Here is a 7,930-nt window from a genome sequence, read left to right on the forward strand (position 1 = left end):
CCTGAATGCCTTCATCCTCACTGTGAACCCCTCTCGGGACCGAAGTCACTGATAACATGGGCATCTGCTCCCTGGGTGGGCTGGCACACCTCTCCAGGGTCTCTCATTAACAAGAGACCCTGAGAACCTGGCACCTGGGAGGAAGGCATGGATTTCCATGGGTGTGGCTCACACTGGGTGGCGGTGAAGCCCCGCAGAGTCAAGAGAGGGTTTGTGCATCAAAGGCCTAGGCTCTGAGGGGAGTGGAAGTACCAGGGCAGAGAGGAACCTTCAGCAAAGATTCCACGTGGCAGAGGCTGAGCTGGAAAGGGTGACCTCAGCAGGGAAGTGAGGAGAGCACAGAGCGGCCAACCAGTTCCTGGCAGCTTTGGGTCTGTGTCTTCTGGAGACTGTGGCCGGGTTCAGGCTCAGCCCTCACCCTTGGTGGTGACACCGAGGCCGGCAGAGCCCCAAGTCAGCCTGTCCTGGGCAGGCACAAGGGTCCCACCGCAGGGTCACCCCGAGTCCCCGAGCCGGGCACCCGCGTCCCTGAGGGGTGTCACCAGAGGAAACACTCGGGTCTGGGGCTGAGGCTGAGGACCTGGCTGGGCAGAGGCCCCCATGGCCTTCATGCCTCTGAGAAAGGGTCAGACAACTCCTGATGATGGAGGTTAAACAGCCGTGGTCCCTGGGGCATGGAGGTCTGAATGCCACTGAGCCAAGTCATGTGGACACAAGGAAGGCAGCCTCCAGCACCACTGTGCATGGGACGCTGTGGGCGTGACCAGGCCCTGCAGGGTTGCAGAGGATGCCCAGGGGACCGGCAGCCCTGGGCTTGCAGGAGGGACCCCAGGCCCACTGAGCTGCAACTTATCAATTAAATCCAAGGATTCAGGCCGCGTGGTCCCAGATGTGGAGTCAGAGCCCCAAAGCCACTATCAGACTTTGGGATCCTAGCCAGGTCACCGGCCTCCCTGCTCCCAGCTCCCTCCTGGTCCAGCACGGGCTGGGGGTCTGAGGAGTCAACAAAGCTATGTGCTCGCTGCTCAGACACTCACCCCCGCACATGCTGTCGCTGGCGGCTGGGCTCATAATTGGAAACAGACGCATGTGACTCAGAGGAAGCCAGCACTGCCCCAGCTCACGCAGGCCCTCCTCGGAGCTTTAACAAGGGGCTAGCTTCCTGTGAGCCCCACTGTGTCCCACTGACATGTCAGCCACACCGCCGAGTTCATCCAGCCAGGGTGTCTTGGAAGGTTCTGTTCCCACGCACGTAGCCAACAGCACCAGGCTACACACACACACGTGTGGACACACATACACACACATACACACACGTGTGTGGACACACACGTGTGTGCACACGCACACACATGCACACACACATGCATGTGCACATACACACCCACAAACGTGCACACACACATACACGCGCATGTACACTCATACATGCACGCGGACACGTGGACACACATACACATGCACACACGTGTGGCACATACACGCACACATCCGTGGACACACACATGCACACATACACATGCACACATGCGCGCACACACATACACACGCACACACACAGCGTGCTCCCATCAGCCCCTCATGGCCACCCAGGACACAGGATCACAGTGCGCTGCAGTGACCACTCAGGTCTCCCAACGCCCGTTCCAGGGACCCTTGCTGCGGACTCTGCTTTGGAAAACGCAACAGAGAACAGACATCTGCAGAGGCAGCTGCAGCCGCACAACTCCCTCACTCCCGGGGAGGTGCAGCCCCTGCTCTGTGGGCTCAAGAGGAGGTGTGCCACGGAGGTGCTGTGGGGGTGGCATGGAGGTGCCTTGTGGGTGCCCCAGGGGGTGCTGTGGGGGTTCCCTGGGGGGTGCCAAGGGGTGGGCCACATGGGCGAGCCCCCGATGGCATGACGCGCTGCTCCCAGACTTATCCTGTCAGCATGGCTGCCGCCCATTCTCCTCCTCACGTCCCCCCCCTCCTCCCTGGAAGCAGGTCCAGATGTGAGGTTCTGCCCACGTGGCCACCGGCCTCCCAGCAGATGACCAGGAAGTTGCTGTGAGCATCTCACGGGGATGGAGAAGCACATTCAGTGAGTGTCAGGAGGATGCCAGCCTAGACGGGGTGATGTCCCAGGTGCAGCTCTGTGGGTCATAAACAGCAGCTAAACCTGCAGGGCCTAGGGCGGTGCAGCTGATGAGGCACGGAAGACGACGAGGGGCACTGTCAGGAGGCCCCCGAGCGCCTGGGCTGTACATGCAGATAAAAGCAGCAGACGCGCGGCCTCACCAGCTCCCACTGCAGCCCAGCCTGCAGGCCAGGAGTCTGGGGCTCAGCCAGTCTCACGCAGCGACTGCAGCCTGGTCCCGGGCCCAGGAGGACGGCCGTCTCCAAGCTCACTCGGCTGACAGCCAATCCATTCCCGGTTCCCAGCAGCTTTGGGACTGTGTCTTCTGGGGACTGTGGCCAGGCTCAGCCCTCACCCGCGGTAACAGCCCCCCAGCCCCTCACAGGAGTCCCTAGGTGCTTCCAACCCTACAATTTCTCTTCTGGCCCCACCCGAGGTGCCATAGGCCTCCCGTCATGAGGCCAGGTCCACCCAGTGACCTCCCACCTAAGGTCAACTGATGAGCACCCCAACTACTCTGAAAACGGGATGTCACAGAGCAGGAGTGACACCAGGGTACAGGCCCGGGCCACCCAGTCTCCTGCCCACCACCGAGGAGAGGACGCTGCATGGGGCTTCTGAGGCCAAGTGCACCAATGCAGACACCACGTAGCCCCAGAGGCCTCGCGGACAACGGGATGAGGAGGGCACGCGAAGCCACCTGGCACATGCCGTCTCCCTTGTGCACCAGGACCTCCTCCCGAGCTCAGACACAGAAGGCCGGCTCTGCAGAAAATATGGGTGTCTGACCATTACCAGTCACTCACTAACAGCCCAAATTCCTTCCTGATAAATGTGCCGTGACACATTCACCTGGACCCAGCCACCTTCGGAACATTTTCTCCGAGTGACGAATATGACTGCACGGCCCGGGCTCTGGGAAGTGTGTCATGTACAGGAACGGCCGAGGTTGTTTAGCTGGCGTGGGGGGTGGGCACGGCCCTGCATCCCCCCAGCAGTGAGGTAGGGACAGACTGTGAAGCCTCCTCCAGGCCCCACTGAAGACCCCCCGGTCCCCAACCCTAGAGACTGAGGGGTGGGCCCAGAGCAGGGACAGGGGAGCCTCAGGGTCTCTGCAGCTAGGGCCTCCCAGTGCTCCCCCTGGCAGGTGGCCTGGGCCAGGGCAGCTGACTCAGAGCCCCAGATGGCAGGGAGGCCCAAACCAACTGCGGCACCCACGGCCGCACCCGACAGCCGTGGAAACTTCCCGACAGCAGTCGCTGTTTCACAGCTGAGGAGGAGAGGGGAGCAGCCCAGGGGCCCTGCAGCAGATGCCGTGTGGACTCGGCCCAGCCCTCCAGGACCCAAAGAGCAGGCGCAGCCACTGGAGGGCTACAGATTCCAGGGCTGAGAAGGAGGTGCCGGTGGCTCCCAGGGAGCAGGCCATTTGCTTGTTCTCAGCAGCCCCTAACACAGGACAGTGAGAACCTTCACACCACACAGAGGAACCCGCAAGACGTGCATGCCCATCTCACGGGTGGGGAAACTGAGGCACCCAGGGAGCAAGTGACTTGCCTCAGGTCAGGCAGAGGATGAGTGGGGGCCTTCACGACCCGTCTCTCCCAGGCTCTGAGCAGCTGAGCGCCGTTGGCCAAGGCAGCCTGGGAGTAGGGGGGCAACAGGAGCCTGGACGGCAAAGAGGGGGTGAGCGGCCAGCTCCCCCGACCCCTCTACAGACCCCGTCCACTGTGCAGGGCCCCAGAGCCCAGGGTCCAGAGGCCACCCCTCAAACACACCGTGGCTTTGCAGTCCCTGGAGGTTGCCGTACGTGTCTGTTGTGGGCAGTACAAGGACAGGGGACAGCAGCCCCGAGGCCAGGCCAGGTGGGGGCAGGGGTCCTGCAGATGCGACCTCGGGGCTCTCGTCAGGGCGGGTCTCAGGGTCAACAGCCCGGCCCACCCACCCCAGGCAACCGTTCACCCCGCCTCAGTCACGGCTTGGACGATGACACACGCTGCTCAGCCATCGTGGTGTGGCCCTGGGAGGCTGTGGTCAGTCCCAGAGTGAGCAGGCCTGGGGGTGCTGTGCCCCCTCCCGGCAGGGACCCACCCACTTGATCTCTTCGCCATCTGACCCTTGCTTCCCGGAGACCCTCCCAGTCCTGACCCACGGGCTGGGCCTTCACAGAGAAGCCAGGTGGGATAGAGGGTCCTCTCACTTTGGGCCTCTGTGTCCCTGGGGTGCCAATCCTGGGACTGTCCACACCAACTGCAGGGGAGAGAAGCTCAGGAGGACTCAGGACCTGGCAATGCCAAGAAAATGACCCCCTCCTCCAAGAAGGCCACTGGGCTTCCACTCAGGTGGGGAGGCTGGGTGACCAGTCCCTGGGACGTGAGCTGAGGCCAGAAGACATGCTGGCAGGGATCGGGGCCTTGAGCATTCGTGGGGGCAGAGTGGGGCGCCTGGTAAAGGGGGTCTCTGAGCTGGTGGGAGGGGGCCCCTGGAGAGCTGGGTGGGGTGGGGGACTCAGAGTCTTGTCCAGCGGGACCTGAGCTCGGAAGAGGTGACTTGGTGGCAGCCGGGCAGGCAAGGTGCTCCCAGCCTGCAGGCCATCGTCACCATCCAGGTCTTATTGGGAGGCCCTGGGCCGCACCCAGCAGCCCTCCCCCGCCTGCCACCACATCTGCACGTGCGGGGATCTAATAAGTGAGTTGGGTAATTGGGTGGGTTGAGCAGGGAGGGAGCCACATGTTGCTGGTCTCACCCTCAACCCCATCTGCTCACGGAGAGGAGGTTTGCCCGGTGAAGTCTCCACAGGGCCCTCCAAGGCCGGGTCTCAGACCCTGAGGGAGGGCAGGCGGCAGCCTCCAGGGAGTCCCGACTCTGGGGAGAAATCGAGAGGCCCCTGTGGCATTTCGGTTAAAGCAGCCCCAGAAAGTCCCATCCCTGTGATTACCGTGGGCCCTGGAATCAGGCCCTCTTGAAGTGGCTTCCAGCTCACAAGTTCACAGCCACCCCCCGGCTGCCGCCCACGGCGCCACGCCCTCCACACGGGGCTGCACATTTGTTCCGGGTCTCCAGGCTGTTAATCCTCAGGACAGCTGGTTCTGTTTAGGGCTTGATTTATCTGACAATTTAAAATTTTCTTCCTGCCGGAAAGCGGCTCCATCAAAGGGAAGAGAGGCTTCTCTGCGGCCGACGTCACTGAGTCTTCCAAGACCTCAGCCCACAGAGCGGGAGGGGCCCGGAGGGCAGTGTGAGTGCCTCAGACCAGGGGAGGGAGCTGCCCAGGAGCCAGGAGGACCAGTGCCCCCAAAGAAACTCAGCAGGGTACACAGCCCCACCACGCCCCACTCCTCCCGACCTCAGGGAACAGAGCAGGCAGGAGTGGGAGGGAGGCGCAGACAAGGCCTGTGTCCTGGGCCTGTAGGGCAGAAGCTGGGGAGAGCAGGCCCTGTACCCTGAGGATGTGGAATGGGCGCCCCACTGCACACGGCTCCTAGGGTCCCTTCCAGGCGGTATTCCTAATTTCTGGGGATGTGTCATCCCTGTGGCTTGGCTGCATGGGCTGTGAGCCGCTCTCAGTGCCTGTGGAACAGGGGGGCTGCTCCCCACCCCCGCCAACATATGGGGCAGCAGAGATGCAAGCAGCAATAGCCTGACTTTGAGGCTGGATGTCCAGTCTCTGGGTCCGAACCCACCCCAGGCGAGCTGTGGTCCCAGACCCCTTAGTGCAGCTCTGTGGGGGACCCAGGGCCCTGTCTTGAGCTCTGTGACGTCCCCTCCTCTCTAAAACTGGAAAATGGTCCCAGGCAGTGTGACCGCGCCACACCCGGCCCTGTGGCCGCTGTGAGTGCCCTCTGACCCCGCCCTGTGGCGGCTTCCTGTGAGCAGCAGCAGACCCATCTGCTCCCGTGTTCCCGTCTGAACCCTCCTGCCATCCTGGGGGCTGCGGGAGGGGCTACCAGCCAGACGAGGGCTGACCTGGGAGGCGAGTGCAGTGGTGCCGGGGAGGGTCAGGGGTCTCGGTGAGAATTGCGAATGGTCAAACCCAGAAGCTGTACACGAGGCCAGGTCCAGAGGGGAGCCCAGGCCACCCTGAAGGACAGGTCCCTGGGTGGGGCGGGAGCTAGAAAAGGAGGAATGCATCCCAGGTTTCGCCATTAGGCTGACGCTGGCATTGGGGTAGATGTACGATTCTAATAATATGAGAATAAGGCTCATTAGAGGTAGATATTGGGTTTTGTTAAAATGTATTTCCAGCCTCTCTTAAACCAATCACAGGATTTCTCTCTTCTTTTGTCCATCGAGGACACTTAGGTGCCTCCAGGTTTGGCTGCGTGTGGTTTCACACCATCATGCCAGACGGCACGCATGTGCACCCTGTGGTGCTGACACCTCCGCAGTGAGCCAGGGAAACGTGCCTGCGGCTGCCACCGTCCCAACCCTGGTACCCTGGGAAGTTCCTCACGGGTAGCTCGCCCGACCCAGGTGCGGTGAAGAGTCCCCTGTGACCGAGGAGGAGCAGCGACACAGCCAGGGCACAGCGTGACTCCAGGACCCTGCCCCTGTGACCGAGGAGGAGCAGCGACACAGCCAGGGCACAGTGTGACTCCAGGACCCTGCCCCTGTGACCGAGGAGGAGCAGCGACACAGCCAGGACACAGTGTGACTCCAGGACCCTGCCCCTGTGGCCGAGGAGGAGCAGCGACACAGCCAGGACACAGTGTGACTCCAGGACCCTGCCCCTGTGACCGAGGAGGAGCAGCGACACAGCCAGGACACAGCGTGACTCCAGGACCCTGCCCCTGTGACCGAGGAGGAGCAGCGACACAGCCAGGGCACAGCGTGACTCCAGGACCCTGCCCCTGTGACTGAGGAGGAGCAGCGACACAGCCAGGGCACAGCGTGACTCCAGGACCCTGCCCCTGTGACCGAGGAGGAGCAGCGACACAGCCAGGGCACAGCGTGACTCCAGGACCCTGCCCCTGTGACTGGTCACTTGGGTGCTTTTGCCCCACCATCCTAACCACCGTCATCATGGACCTGTCAGCGGCACTGCTCTCCTCAGACAGACTGTCCTGGGCTGAATGGTGGCCTTCAAACTTGGTCATCATCCCAAATAAAATGACAGGCCCAGCCACACAACACTGAAATAGAAAACAGGCAAACAATAAAGAAAATCAACACAACAAAAAGCTGACTCTGAAAAGATCAATAAATTTGATACAACTCTACCTATACTGATTTTTTAAGAGAGAAGTGACAAATTATTAATATGAGAAATGAAATAGGAAACATCACTACAGATCTGACAGACATTAAAAGGACAATAAAGAAATATGATGACCAACTTTATGCCAATAAATGTAGACAACTTATATAAAATAAACAGATTCCTTGAAATATATAAATTATCTAAATTAACTCAAAAATATTCCTATAGTTATTAAGAAAATTGTGTGAGAGGTCTTCACTGGAGAATTATATCAAACATTTAAGAAAGAAGTAACACCAATTCTGAATAAACTCTTTCAGAATATAGAAGGGAAAGTAACATTTCAAAATTTATTTGATGAGGCCAAAATCATCCTGATACCCAAACCAGAAAAGAAAAAAAAAAAGAAAAACACAGACCAACATCTCAAATGAACATAAACACAAAATTCCTTAACAAAGTATTAGCAAATTGAACCTGCCAATTTATACAAAGGATACTATACCATAGCTAACTGGGCTTATGCAATTTTGGCTTAAGATTTTTTAAATCAAACAATATAATTTACTATAATAGCAGAATAGAGGTGATGAACAATTTGATCACCTCAATAAATG

General features: G+C 59.3%; 1 long non-coding RNA gene across 1 annotated transcript; it reads left to right on the forward strand.

Annotated features, from left to right (window-relative positions):
- Positions 1-5,316: 5,316 nt before the first annotated feature.
- Positions 5,317-7,293, forward strand: LOC134760827 (uncharacterized). The gene is made up of 2 exons (XR_010138825.1): positions 5,317-5,425; positions 6,416-7,293. It is a non-coding gene; the product is annotated as an uncharacterized LOC134760827 (long non-coding RNA).
- The last annotated feature ends 637 nt before the right edge of the window (positions 7,294-7,930 follow it).

This window comes from Pongo abelii, chromosome 22 (assembly GCF_028885655.2).
Source record: "Pongo abelii isolate AG06213 chromosome 22, NHGRI_mPonAbe1-v2.0_pri, whole genome shotgun sequence".
Classification (NCBI taxonomy): Eukaryota; Metazoa; Chordata; class Mammalia; order Primates; family Hominidae; genus Pongo; species Pongo abelii.